Source organism: Moschus berezovskii, chromosome 17 (assembly GCF_049115385.1).
Source record: "Moschus berezovskii isolate FMDL1 chromosome 17, NW_MosBer_1.0, whole genome shotgun sequence".
Classification (NCBI taxonomy): Eukaryota; Metazoa; Chordata; class Mammalia; order Artiodactyla; family Moschidae; genus Moschus; species Moschus berezovskii.
The window spans coordinates 46,110,461-46,125,588 of record NC_142476.1 but is presented as its reverse complement, the minus strand read 5'-3'; the positions used below and the strand labels follow the sequence as shown (position 1 = coordinate 46,125,588).

Below are 15,128 nucleotides of genomic sequence, written 5' to 3'. Positions count from 1 at the left end.
AACATCAGATATGCAGATGACACTACCCTTATGGCAGAAAGTGAAGAGGAACTAAAGAGCCTTTTGATGAAAGTGAAAGAAGAGAGTGAAAAAGCTGGCTTAAAACTTAACATTTAAAAAACTAAGATCATGGCATCTGGTCCCATCACTTCATGGCAAATAGATAGGGAAGCAGTGGAAACAGTGACAGACTTGGGCTCCAAAATCATTGCAGATAGTGACTTCAGTCATGAAATCAAAAGACGCTTGCTCCTTGGAAGAAAAGCTATGACCAATCTAGACAGCATATTAAAAAGCAGACATGTTACTTTTTGACAAAGGTCAGTCTAGTCAAAGCTATGGTTTTTCCAGTAGTCGTGTATGGATGTGAGAATTAGACCATAAGGAAAGCTGAGCGCCAAATAATTGATGCTTTTGAAGTGTAGCGTTGGAGAAGACTCTTGAGAGTCCTTTGCAGGGAGATCAAACCAGTCATTACAGGCGGATTCTTTACCAACTGAACTGTCAAGGAAGCCCTAAAGGAAATTAGTGCTGAATATTCATTGGAAGTACTGATGCTGAAGCTGAAGCTCCAATACTTTGGCCACATGATGAGAAGAACTGACTCACTGGAAAAGACCCTGATGCTGGGAAAAATTGAAGGTAGCAGGAGAAGGGGATGACAGAGGATGAAATGGTTGGATGGCATCACTGACTTGATGTACATGAGTTGACCAAGCTCCTGGAATTGGTAATGGACAGGGAAGCCTGGCATGCTGTAGTCTACAGGGTTGCAAATAGTCGGACACAACAGAGTGACTGAACTAAACTGAACTGATGAAGTTCAATGCTGCCCCATCTTTAGGATATTTTTACCTCAGCTCAATTGTAAAATTAACGGATAAATTATTATTGTACTAAAAAGACTTTTATTTTATGCTGATCATTAAGGAGGGAGGCTTCCCACTCCAGCCTGGTTACAAAGATCTGAAATTGCTTATATTAATCTCCTTGTTCTGCAGGAATGGACTCTCTCAAAATGTGTTTTAAATTGTTTTCCAAAGGAAGGGAAGGCTGTGAGGAGGGGGCTGGTGGCTAAAAGTGGCCCTATATTTCCAATGGGAAACCCTTAGCAAGACTGCTGGGAGACCCCATGGGGAGCCAGGACCCTCAGTCTAGGATGGGGTCCCTGGACACCCTCCAGCACAGATGTCCCCCAGACAACACAGATGGCGCTGTGGCACTTCCAATCCGAGAGCTCACGTTCTCCATCAGCTTCATGCCCAGCAGCCGGCTGACCTCGTGGGTGAACAGACAGAGGGCTGTCACTGCCCCAGGGTGCCCACCATCCTCTGGGGAAACCAGAAAAGGTCAGCCACGCCAGGGGATGTTGGAAGCCAGTCTCTAAATCCACGTGGAAATGCTCAGAGTGCCATGGGGGGCGTTGCAGGCGCCCTTTGGAGAGGCATAAGTAGAAGGGTAAGAGCCGCATGGCAAAAGCAACAGGGGAAGGGGCAACCTGAGGACGGGCTCAGGAACTGGATTGGGATGTGCTCATGGACCAGTGGAGCCACAGACCAGGCCAGAGTGCTTGGGGTATTGGGGAGAAAGGAGATGAAGACAGGTCAAAACCACGACATCAGGTAAGGTAGGTGTCAGGTCAATGAGCGAAAAATGAGGCCAAAGAGACACTATATGATGTTAAAGGCTGCCATTCCCAGTGAAGATACAACTGTTAGAGACCAAACTGAAAAAACAGCAACCTTAATAAAGCGGAAATTAAAGAAGATGAGTGGAAAAGTAGAAACACACTAATGACAGAAGATTGTAATTCTCTTGCTCAGTCTAAGATAGATAAAGGAGACAGAAATACGTGAGAACAAAACATAGAAGACTTAGCAAGATCAATCACAATTATTGAAGAGAAAAATTACAAGTGAGTCATTACCCTCTGACCCAGCAAGCCCGTTTCTGGAATTTATTCTTCAGATATATGCAGAGTACAAAATGACACATGCAGAGAAGTAGTCCCTGCAATAATGTTTCTTACAGCAAAATATTAGAAACAATAATACATTATGATACCTGTACACACTGGAGTATTATGTTGCATTAGAAAGAATTAAAAGGGAAAAAAAGAATAAGGAAATGCTCTATGTACCGTGGAAAACGTTTTCTGGGATTCATCATTAAATGATAAACCACAGGTCCATCGTGGTGAATAAATGAATGGGCAAGAAGTGTAAGAACGTGGGAAAGTAAGCATACATGGGCTTCCCAGGTGGGGCTAATGGTGATGAACCCGCCTGCCACTGCAGGAGACACAAGAGACACCAGTTCCATCCCTGGGTTGGGAAGACCCCCGGAGTAGGGAACGGCAACCTACTCCAGTATTCTTGCCTGGAAAATTCCATGGGCAGAGAGCCTGGCAGGCTACAGTCCATGGGGCCACGAAGCATCAGACCTGACTGAGCGACTGAGCACAGCACATAGAAATGTTGGAATACTACAATAAAATCCATACAGGTTGCAACACATACCTTTCTATCAAACATCACTTTGAATTTTGAGCCATATGAATACGTGAATGTCTGTCAGAACAGTGACCATCTAAAAACGCCCACATTCTAGTCCCTGGAACCCATGACTATGCACTTCCTGGAAGAAGGGCCTCAGCAGGTGGGAACAGAGTTAAGGACCTTGAGATGGGACGGTTATCCTAGGTCATCCAGGAGGGCCCCAGATAATCTCATGCATCTTTTAAAGCAGAGACTCTACCATGCTGGGATGCGAGGAAGCTGTGACTACAGAAGAAGTACCAGAGAGGGACGTTCCTGGTGGTCCAGAGGTTAGGACTCTGTGCTTACACTGCAGGGGACCCAGGTTCAAACCCTGGCTGGGGATCGTAAGATCCCACATGCCATGTGATAAGACAAAAAAACAAAAAACCCGAAAACAACAGACAAATATACAAACAAACAAAAAAAAAACCTCTCTGAAGAGAGAAGGGTCAGAGAGATGCAACACCGGTGGCTGTGAGGATGGAGGAAGGGGCCACAAGCCAAGGACTGTGGGCACCTCCAGAAGTTGGAAAAGGTGAGGAGCTTCCTCTGGAGCCTCCCACCCTGCCCACACTTTAGCCCAGTGAGATCCACATCAGACATCCGACTTCCACAACTTTGAGACAGTAAGTATGTGTGGTTTTAAGCCATTACATTTTTGATAACTTATGACAGCAGTCACAATTTATTAATAAATGAATTAACAATTCATTTATTAATAAATATTTAATAACAAACTGTTTATTAATAAGTAATAAACATTTATTAATAAATAATTAACACAATTAATTATTTTAAAAATTAAATTGAAAACATCAAGAAGACATTTTGAGCATGTCCCACTGGTCTGGCTCAGACACGCCTGGTGGTGAGAAGCCCCTGGGTCAAGGCTGAGTGGGTAGACAGCTCACAGTCCTGCCCTTACCTCAACATCCCAGGAAAGCCCATCTCGGGTTCACCCGAGGACCTGGGGACAGGGTGAGAGCCAGGAGTTCAGATACCCCAAGCCGGGAGCAGCCCTGGGAGGGCATGGTCCTCAGAAAAAACCTTGTCCGGTAGACAGCTCTCATGCCCTTTGATCACTTGGCAAGAGAGGCCAGGCTTAATGGGAAGGCAAGTTTGTTGCTGCAGAGTTAGAAATGGTGCTTTGTTCAGGCAGCTTTTGAAAGTCTGCCTGGAGGGCCTGCTGATGGCCAGGACAGGATAGAGTTAGTGACCACAGCCTGGCCGGGCCCAGAAGGTGTCCACAGGTCCGTCCTGCCCAGAGCCTCTTTGGAAAAGCCAGTGCAGAGCTGCAGCAGGAAGGTCAGTGAGTGTGCTCGGGGCTTCTGGGGAGGTTGGGACCCCGGGGTTGTGGGGGGCAGCCCTGGTCAGCACAGTGTCTGGAGGCAGGTCTGACCATGGTTAGGGCAGATGGCAACAGGCCCAGGTGGAGGGGTCAATGGTGGAGCGGCCTAGGGCTGGGGAGGAACCCAGAGTGACCAGATTGTGGGGAGAAGGGTGGAAGAGCCTCATGGACTTGTGAGCTGGAGCTTTAGTTCCTAAAGCAGAGAGGCAAACACCATCATCATCGGGGCTGACTAGAAGCCCAGGTGGCAGCTTGGACCTAAACACTGTGACAGGGAGCCTTGCCCCCACTGTCCTTATGTCATCATCTGCTTGTGACTGGGAGCTGTCACCTTCACCCAGAGGCCCCTGGGAGCATAAGGGTCTGGCCAGATGGCTGTAGTACCAGAGCTTTGGGGTCATGACCAGCTCCCATTCATCCTTAAAGGCCTAGTGTCACCTCCTCCCGGAAGTCTTCCTGAGGAACTTTCCTCTCCCCTATCCTCCCTATGACCACCTGCAGAAATCTCTACCATTAGGCTTATCCACACTGTTACTTTTGCGTCTGCCTCCCTCACTAGGTTATGAGCTTCTGCATAATTAATACTACTTAACATTCATCTTAGTATCGCCAATACCTAGCATAGTACCGGGCACAAAACACGTGGTCACTCACCTATTCATTTATTCTCTAAGCACTTACTCTGTGCCAGGGACTATTTTGTGAATGAAAGAATCATGAATGGATGCTAGTTTGCCAGCTTCATTCCCATGATAGACGATGCTTTGAGAACATTTCCTACTGACAGGGTCCAGGCAAAGGTGCCGTCTGAGTGAAGGGTCACTTGGGCGACTGCTGGGACCACTTGCAAGGTTGGTGTGATGGGTTCTGGACTTCATTTCTTGTCCAGTTTTAACAATGAGCTCATGAGCAGCACCCCAACTCCCCCAGTTCTCATTCCCCATGCTCTTCACACTGATGCTCACTGCCAGTCTAGCAAAAGATCCTCCCAAGCCTACTTCAAACCTCACAGAAAGGAGAGGAAGGGGAAGCTGGGAACCCCAGGAGAAGCAAGGCATCACTCAGCACAGCTGAGCCCCCACCCTGACCAGGGCAGCTGATGGGACTGTGACCTCAGAAAGGAATCCGATGTCCTCCTAATGCCTGTGGTTTGGAGGGCAGGATGGATCACCAAGCCTGATGAGGATGGAGCACCAGTGGTCAACTGCCACTGGGAGGCTGACAGGTGCTGGTGATGGCCTGCTGTGGTGGATGGTGAGGAGGGAGGGCTCCCAGGCTCTCTGGGTGGGCAGGAGAGAAAGGTGATGGAGAGGGTGCCCTCGTGGGGGCAGGGCACAAACAAAGGAGTCCCCCCATGGCCTGAGCCTGCCTGAGAGAGTGGCTGGAGGCAACTGTATTCACTTCAGCACACCTATGCCCTCTGAGATGCAAATAATAACAGCTGGATTAGAGGAAAAAATGAAAACAACTTGATCTCAACAACATGAGACCACTCACGCCTAAGAGCTGAGACCTCTACCACCTTAGTCCCTCATCTTTAATGCTCCTGGGAACAACAGGGGAGCAGGTGGCTCCATCCTTGTTCTAGAGATTGAAGAACTACAGCCAGAGGCTGGTGACTCAGAGTCAGGTGTCAGAGTGATAACTAAGGGACTCAGCTCCAGGCTCTGCTCCTAGTGCCAAGGAGACAGCCTGTGTGGGGTGGGGATACTGCACATGGAGCCAGAAAGAACTGAACTCTGCTCAATACACAACAACCAGAAATCAATCACATTTCTACATGAAGGCAAAGCACACTAGAAATGGATAAAAATATCAGTATCATTTATGATAGCAACAAAAATATACCCAAACATTAGGAATAAACCAAGCAAAATATGTGATTTATATGCTGAAAACTAAAAAAAACTGGTGAAAGAAATCAGAAAAGAACTAAATCATTGGAGACATAGTCCACGCTGATGAACTGGACTACAATTCTACATCTACTGACTACATCAGTAGTGTTAAGATGCTAATTCTTTCCAAACAAATCTATAGATTCAATGCAATCTCAATCAAGGTCCCAGCAGGATTTTCATTTTGGAGAACTCAACAAACTGATTTTAAAATTTCTACGGAAACACAAAGGAAGTGGAATTGTTGAAGCAATTTTGAAAAAGAAGAATGAAGTTGGAAGACACACACTACCTAATTTCAAGACTTACTATAAAACCACAGTAATCAAGACAGCATGGAATTGGCAAAAGTACAGATATCAATAAGTAGAGTCCAGAATTAGAACTATCCATATATGGTCAATTGATTTTCAACAAGAGTTCAGAGGCAATTCAATGCAGAAAGGACAATCATTTCAATAAAAGGTTCTGGAAAAACTGGATGTCTATAAGCAAAAAAAAAATAACTCTGGCCCATAATGCAAAATAGATCATAGACATAAAACCCCAAACTAGTATAAGCAAAGAAAATTCTTGTGATCTCAAGTGAGGCAAAGACAGCTTCAATAAGATTTCACAAGCATGATTCATAAAAGAACAAGTTGATAAATTTGACTTCATCAAAAATAAGAATGAACATCTGTTCTTTGAAAGACACTGTTAAAAGAGTAAAATAAGACACAGACAAGGAGAAAATATTTGCAAATCACATATATGATCAAAGACTTGTAGCTAGAAAGTATAAGGAACTCTCAAAACTCAATAGTTAGAAAAAATAAGAAAGCAAACAACCTATGGAAAAATGGGCAATGATAATTTGAAAGACATCCTCCAAGTAGGTATATGTATGGCCAATAAGCACAAGAAAAGATGTTCAACATCATTAATCACTGTTGTTGTTTAGTTGCTAAGTCGTGTCCGACTCTTTTGCAGCCTGTAACCCACTATGGACCGTAACCCACCAGGCTCCTCTGTCCATGGGATTTCCCAGGCAAGAATACCAGAGTGGGTTGCCTTTTCCTTCTCCAGGGTATCTTTCCCAGCCAGGGATAGAAGCCAAATCTCCTGCATTGGCAGGCGGATTCTTTACCACTGAGCCACCAGGGAAGCCCCTTCACTGGTCATTAGGGAAATACAAATTAAAATCACAATCAAATACTAACTATCAAATATCTATTAGAGTCACTCAAAAAGCGACAATACCAAATGCTGGCAAGGATATGGAGAAACCAGAACTCTGATACACTGCTGATGGACACGTGAAATGGCAGTCTTTCTGGGAAACAGTTTGGCTGTTTCTTAGAAAGTTAAACAAATTTACCAGATGACCCAGCAATTTCACTCCTAGGAATTTACCCTAGAGAAATAAAAACTTACATTTACACAAAAACCTGTATATGAATGTTTATAGCCCATTGCTTGTAATAGACCCAAACTAGAAACTGCTCAGATATCCTTCAAAAAGCAAATGGATTAATGCACTGCTATGTATCTGTACTACGGAATACCTACCGCTTATAATACAAAGGAATCAACTGTTGATACATGCAACCACGTGTATGAGACTCACCATCATTATGTTCAGTGGAAGAAGCCACACTCAGAAGGGTACGTTCCGTATGGTTCCTTCATAAAGGGCTCTGGAAGAGGCAATGCTATGGGGACTTTAAATACATCAGAGTTAGGATGTGGGGAGGGCTTTTCTTGAGGTGATGAAAAGGTTCTATTTCTTTTTTTTACCCCAGATTCTTAACTGCCTTTTTTGTACAAAATCAGGATTTTTTAATTTCTATTTTTAAAAATACATTTTATTTTGGCTATGTAGGGTCTTAGTTGATATGCTTTGGCTTCTCTGGAAGCCCAACTTCTTCAGCCCAACTTTTCTGGAATTGTGTGCTCTGAAGACTGTGGGCTCAGTAGTTGTAGCTTGCAGGCCTTTGTGGGATCTTAATTCCCTGACCGGGGATTGAACCCATGTCCTCTGCTTTGGAAGGCAGATTCTTAACCACTGGACCATCAGGGAAGTCCCAAAGCTCTATGTTTTGATTGTGGTGGTGATGACAAGGCTCCATGCATGTGCTAAAGCTCTCAGGTCTAAACACGGGGCAGGGGGGTGGTTTATTGTGTCTTCTTGAGATATGCAGGAGACCAAGAATTTCCAGGCCAAGTGACTTGGGGCAGGGGTCTTTCTGAGCAGCAGTTTCCTTATCTGTATAAAGGGGATAATTAACTTAGGGACTGCCAAGGATCAGCTAAAGGTGTACCTCTAAGCTCTGAGTAAAGGGCTCCATGAAACATCTAGATACTTGAATGTAGGAAACTATCCTCAGCACCAGGGAACCAGCTGGACATGCCACCCAGCTCCTTCCCATGAGCAAACCCAGAAGTGACCATCTTGAGAGGAACGGCTACTCCGTCCTGGCAGCCTGGGCAGTGTTGAGATGTCTGACCCAGCCCCAGCCCAGACAGAGGTTCTCAACTGCAGTATATGACAGCACCAGGCTGCAGGCTACTCACTCCTAACAGGAGCTTGTGAGGAAGATTTGCTCTTTTTCTTTATAAACTTGGTGGCTGGGGTGGGGGTTGGTTTACAGTCATCCCTCATTCTTTCTTTGGTACTGAGTGTTCACCAGTACCAGGGTGGTGCCCCTGCCAGGAACTTGTCATACATGGGTGTTTATGTTAACTATGCTATCCTATTTTCTGTATTCTTGAGGCTCTGGCATCTGGGTCCCTGATGACCTTACATGGGAGGGACTTGCCCCTCCAGGTCTAGCTAATTCTTGTATAGCACAGGAGTGTGCCTTTCATATGCAAACCAACCAGTCCAGGGCCCACCCTGAGAACCACCTCCTCTCTTGCGCTCTAGGAAGCAATACTGCTTTGCCTTAATCATCCCAGGGCCAGCACCAGACAGCTTGGACAGTCCTCCACCCAGAGTCCACTGAGATTACTCAAACTGACCAACCTTAAGCCTGCTTACACTGTCTCACTGCTTCCTTCCGGTGGAAACCATAATAAAGGCTCTTGTCCACATTTTCCTCCTGCTCCTTTCTTCTGACCAGCCCTAGTGCTTCCCCACATGGACCTGCACTGCATCCTGATTCCAGGCGCCCAGGAGTACAAGCTTCTCTACCACAGTCATTTCTGTGTCTGCATGACCACGGTGCCTGATTAAAACAGAACTTGGAAACACATTAAAACAATGTCCAGAGAGTAATCAGTGACACAGGCGTTATTATCACTTCCATTTTATACAGAAGGGAGCTGAGGCCCAGAGAAGAGAAATCATCTGCAGTGTCCCAGGGCTGCTGAGGAGCAGGGTCATTCTCAGAGCCTCAGTCTGCCTGCTTTCCAAAGCTGGTACCTGCTCCTGCTGCTGGCTCCATGGACGGCCATGGTGTGTGTCACACAAGGAGTGACCCCACCACGTGGATGCAGGTGGAATGCCAGAAGGAGGCTGGTGTGGAGCATGGGGCTAGGGGGCCCACTTGAGTGCAGGGGGAGGGGTGGGAAGGGACCAGCACTGTACTATCCTCAGACTTTTGGCTCTGCCAGAGCTGCACCACAGGTAAGAGGCAGGTAAAGGTGAGTGAGTCCCTAATTCAGGGCTGCAGGCCAGGCAGTAGGTAGGTCTACAGAAGGTATGCAGATGCTGAAACAGTGGATGGTGATCAACAGTGCCTGTGTGCTAAATTAGTTCCCTGGACTAGGAAAGCAAGACTCCTGCCAATGTGGATCCCCTCGACTGACCTCAACTGACCCCGCCCTGACTCCTCCCATCTGGACTGAGCATCCTGTCTTCTCCAAGGCTTGAGAGGTCCCCAAGTTTCTCCTACCTGCATCTCCTCTTCCCTTGGTCTCAACCCCTCCCCAGTGTTTAGATTCCATACTTTCCTGTCTGGACCACTGTGAGGGGCTTCTGTCACCTCCTGGAGAACAGGTCTTCCCATCCTGGCTCTCACCATGCCCCACCCCCACCCCCCACACACATGCTAAGTAAAATTGATTACCCACCCACCAACTGCCCACACATGTCTCACTGGAGCCTTGTCGGCAAATCTGCAGAGAAGCTGGGGTGGTGCTCAGCCAGAGGCACTCAGGTGGAGCCACACACCTAACCTGCCTGCTCAGTCTGGGACAGGTGGTATCTGGGAGTCACTCCTCTCTGCTTTCTCCCCACTCTGGCCAAAGAGCTGGCTGCTTACAAGAGATGCCAAGAGAATATGTTGGATATGCTGACAGCAATGGTCTGGACACCTGAGCCCTCTGGGACCCAAAGAGAACCAGCAGGGACTGCAGGAGGGAATCCAGGCAGAGATCAGAAGCAAAGGAAGTGACCCCAAAGAGACAGGCTGAAAAGGATGGAGCAGGGAGCCACAGGCCAGGGGAGAAGAGGCTTGGGGAGAGCTCCTTCTTCAGGAGACTGAAGATCATCTCATACTAGAGTAGATGCCAGGGAAGCCCCAACAGGCCAAAGTGTGCAACACGGGCTGAGCTGCATAGAGTCCCTGACCCTCCCCTCCTTCATTTGGTCTGTCTCCTTTCACTCATGGAGCACCTGTCCAGTGCTGTGAAGCTCTGGGCCTGGCACTGGCCCCACCCTGGCCACACATGTAGGCGTAGGCAGAAAGAAAAGCCCGGGTCCAGGGCACACTGCCCAACCAGGAAAGAGTGGGTGCAGGGGTCTGAGGCCCTCCAGCCTGGCTTTGGGCATCTGGCTCAGCCAAGGGCCTGGCCTCTCTAGGCAGGAAAGGGGAACTGCCAACTGGAAGCAACAAATGCTCCACTGAACTCCCAGCTGTGACCAGAAGAGCATCCCCAGCAGGTGCATCCTCAGTGGGAGCCAGGTGCTGTCCCCAGGCCACGGAGGCCAGAGAGGTAGTTTGGTGGCCAAGCACCCTGGAATGGGAAGTCTGAGGCCAGGACATGCACCAGGGCCCCAGGACAGTGTCTCCAACTAAGGCTAGGCCACCTCAACTTTCAGCTTCCCAGGTCCATCCCTCCCAGGACGTTTCCTCCAAAAAGAGAGAGGGTGTTTTTGTTTGTTTTTAAATTTTTTATGTTTTGTCCATATTGCATACGAGATTTTAGTTCCCCGACCAGGGATCGAACCCGTGCCCCTTGAAGTGGAAAAGCAGCGTCTTAACCACCGGACCACCAGGGAAGTCCTGAGAGAGGATGTTAAAGCCTTCCCACATGATGATCGGGACGTTCGAATTTTGTGACATGAGAGTTCTGTTCACCTTCACCGTAATAATGCTGACCACAGAGCAACGTGACACCCCACACCTGCTAGCGATAAATGTCTCCTGTGTGTCATCCCACTGAACTGTCGCAAGGACCTTATGGGGAAGAGACTGTGTCTCTGTTTCCCAGATGAAAAACTGGCTCTTTCCAGGGGGAACCTGCCCCAGACTAGTGGTGGGGCTGGGAGCTGACCCTCCAAGGTCTCACGTCACAAATAAAGACAGACGCAGGTCCCCCAGGACGGAGGAGGCAGTCCTGGGAGAGGAGACCATGAGGATTCTGAGGGCTGCCTTCATAAACGGTTCCAACAACAGAAAAGGACTTTCCAAGCATTATCTGCCAAAAAAGCCAGGTGAGGAGGAGGGAGGAGAAACAATAAAAGCAAAGATCAATTGTGCTGAAGACAAGGTGGCAGGAAGACGGATCTTGCTGGAAATTCCTTCTGACTGGACTCTGCCAGGATCAGGGTATTTTTCATCTCAAGATTAAGCAAAATTCTTTTCCGTCATAACCTCCTACCCATCTGTGTCCAATCTCCCACTCTCATTTCTAGAACATGCACATTAAAAAATATACTTTGCAGCTGTGTGTGTGTGTTGGGTGAAGGACGTTGCTTCCTAGCTTGAAGACAAGCAGAGGCGCGCGGGAGACCGTGGGAAGTTGGAGCGCAGCTCCCTACCCCCGGGCTGGGAGGACGTGACAGTGACAGGATTCAGGGTGCTGGGACACAGCCTGCTGGCAGGGGGGCCCAGAGCCAGGGCCTGGCTCGGGCAGAACCAGACCAGCTGGGAGAGGAGAAGTGGGGATTCTTCACAAGGATTGGACTTGGAACGTGAGGGTGGGGAGAAATGGGGAGGATGATCTCTCCTGGTTCAGGACTGTGAGGATGGTGATATTGCTGTCACTATGTGAGAAAAAGAAGTCAGTCCTGGTGGTGTTGATGGCCAAGGGCTGAGGGATGGGAGTTAAGAGGCTCTGGTCTCAGGGTGTTCAGTGAAGCGGGGGATCTGGGGTCACGAGAGCGGGTGAGATTCCCCAGGGTCAGAATATAGAGACCTGGAGAAGGAAGGGAGAAGGACAAGGGCAGGGTCCCCAGGGACCTGGACTTTCAGGAGATGTCAGCAAAGGAGTGTGTGTGTGTTTGTGTGTGCGCGTGCACACGCGCGCTCAGCTGTGTCCAACTCTTTGTGACCCCATGGGCTGTAGCCCGCCAGGCTCCTCTGTCCAAGGGATTTTCCTGGCAAGAATGCTGCAGTGGGTTGCCATTTCTCTCTCCAGCGGATCTTCCTAACCCAGGGATCAAACTTGTGTCTCCTGAGTCTCCTGCATTGGCAAGAGGATTCTTTACCACTAGTGCCACCAGGGAGGCCACACACCAGCAAAAGGAGACTGGGAACCAAAAGGGTAGCAAGATAATGTTGCAGTGAAAAAGAAAAAAGAGAAATGAATTTTTCTTTCTCTTCTTTCCCTTTCCTGAGAACAAAAAAGATAAACAGAACAGGGAAGAGGCCTGATCACTACTAGCTTTTACTTGAACTGTTCCTAATCTGGGGGTTCCCAGGTGGCTCAGCGGTAAAGAAACCACCTGTCAATGCAGGAGATACAGGTTGGATCCCTGGGTTTGGAAGATCCCCTGAAGGATGAAATGGAAACTCATTCCAGTATTCTTGTCTTAGAAATCCACGGACAGAGGAGCTGGTCTCAAAGAGTCAGACACAACTGAGCAGAAGCGTACACATGTTCCTAATCTGTAGTCCGTAAATTGTTTACTTTCCTCACAGTAAAGAGGGAGGTGTGGTGTGATGCCAGGGGTGCCTGGAGTCATATGCACCCCTTGGGCACATGGAAAGATGCTCAAAGTGCACAGGATGGTACAGAACCACCAGCTGAGCCTCGGGTTTCCAATCAGGCCATCAGAAGCACTTGGAGCAGGGAGGCAGGATGTGGATGGAGTGGCTGGCAGGATGGAGCCTGAGCTGAGCTTTCGGGGGAGCAGAAGGGGTAGAGAGGACACCCCAAAGTTGCCTTGAGAGTGCCAACCCCACAGGAGGAGTGAGTATGGCATCAGATGTCCAGGTCATCGCCTGGCCAAGCACCTGGGGGGGATCTCCCAGGGGCTGGTGTAGCCTCACCTGCTCATATCCCTGGGGTCTGCTGCATCTCCTTCTGCGGCAGCTTCTCCCACTGCCCATTTGCGGGTGCACCCTCCCCAGCCTGCCTGGTTCTCATCACTTCAAGTAGGCATGTGAGCAGGAAATTTAAACATCCCAGACATCCCCACGGAGATGCTACTCAAACAGCAAGGCTGAAATAAACGTATTCAAGTTGAAATGTAAAACGCCTAGAGCAAATGTCCATGCAGCTTTATTTGTTCTGGAAATATTGCTTGCTGCTGTCCAACTAAAATCAAGTGTCCTGTTAATAGCAAACAGACAACAGGGACCAGGGAACAGTAAGGGAGGAATGGAGGGCAAGGTCCCACAGTCAGGGAGGCATTTGCACCGTATGAAGCTGGGAGGCCCTGATGCCTACAAGGTGCAGCCAGGGCTCACAGCTTGGAGTCCTGGGTCCATCCCCAGTCAGACCCATGAACCATCCCCAGTCAGAGGCACCGACTGGTGGGGGCAGGGATAGGCAGAATGCCCCTGTGGCTTGGGAAGCAATCAGTTGTATTTCTAAAGGTCTCAGCACTACCTGCTCAGCTCAGCCCTTCTGGATCCAGCATTAGGAGCCGCAGGACAGATTCAGGACTCCAATGAGGGTATAGAGACAACTGGCGGCTGACAGGGCCAGCATTCCCTGGCTCCCATCCTAGGGCTGTGGTATGTGCTTGTGGGCGTGCTCAGCACCAGCCACTTCTCCTTGGACCAAGCATTCTCCATAAATGAGGGAGCTGGGCTGACAGGTGCCCTGGGGGCTGCCCCATCCTGAGAGCCTATGGAATGGCCTTCTGGCCAGAATGCCACACACTTAGGGCCTGGGAGAAGAGGGCAGGAGGAGAAGGGGACAACAGAGGACAAGATGTTGGATGGCATCACCAACTCAGTGGACATGAGCCTGAGCAAGCTCTGGGAGATGATGAAGAACAGGGAAGCCTGGGGTGCTGTAGTCCATGGGGCAGCAAAGAGTCAGACATGTCTGAGGGACTGAACAACAACGGGGCCTGGGGAGGTGGACGCAGGGGGTGCGGTGGGACATCCCATCAGGCCCTGAGTCAGATAAAGATAGCAACTTCTAAGGAAGGAGAAGCAGGCAGTGGTGCTGGGGATTGAGAACTCCACAGGAGAGGAGCCCTGATGGAAAAGGTGGTTTGACCTCAGATTGCTAGTCTTCGGAAAGGCTTTAAGAAGGGTGACATCTCCCACAGGAGAGTAGGGGGCCCTAGACCTCCTTGGAGGCCTGGGGCAGGGGACAGAAGCTGCGCTAAAGGAATCTGAAGTCTGGGGAGGAGAGGCAGGTGTGTGTCTGCTGGGGAGCAGCTGGGAACTGGAGGGAAAGCAGTCCAGGGTCCCTGCCACACGCCCAAAGCCACACACTGTGCCCCTCCCAATCACACACCCACTCACACACCACAGTGATGGGTGGGGCTTTATGGTCTGTGATTTAGCACACCTAGACTTGACTATCTCCATCCTAATTAAATTAACAAAAAAATCAGGAGTGACAAAATGGCAAAGATGCACTGATTTATCTAACACGTGCCCTTGCTGCTTGCTGCTGCTGCTGCTAAATCGCGTCAGTCGTGTCCGACTCTGTGCGACCCCACAGACAGAAGCTCACCAGGCCCCTCCGTCCCTGGGATTCTCCAGGCAAGAACACTGGAGTGGGTTGCCATTTCCTTCTCCAATGTGTGAAAGTAGAAAGTGAAAAGTGAAAGTGAAGTCGCTCAGTCGTGTCCGACCCTTAGTGACCCCATGGACTGCAGCCTACCAGGCTCCTCCATCCATGGGATTTTCTAGGCAAGAGTACTGGAGTGGCTTGCCATTGCCTTCTCCCCCTTGCTGCTTAAATGGGCACAAACTCCTTTTAACCTTGAATGAATTAAAGGGAAAT

The 15,128-nt window shown here is 48.9% G+C and overlaps 1 protein-coding gene and 1 non-coding gene across 4 annotated transcripts in view; one reads left to right on the top strand and one right to left on the bottom strand.

The window, feature by feature from the left end:
• Nucleotides 1–15,128, bottom strand: part of CAMTA1 (calmodulin binding transcription activator 1) — a 989,569-nt gene that overhangs the window by 351,301 nt on the left and 623,140 nt on the right. The gene's annotated exons all lie outside the window — the stretch shown is intronic.
• On the top strand, nucleotides 2,811–2,883 carry TRNAV-UAC (transfer RNA valine (anticodon UAC)). The gene has a single exon. It is a non-coding gene; the product is annotated as a tRNA-Val (tRNA).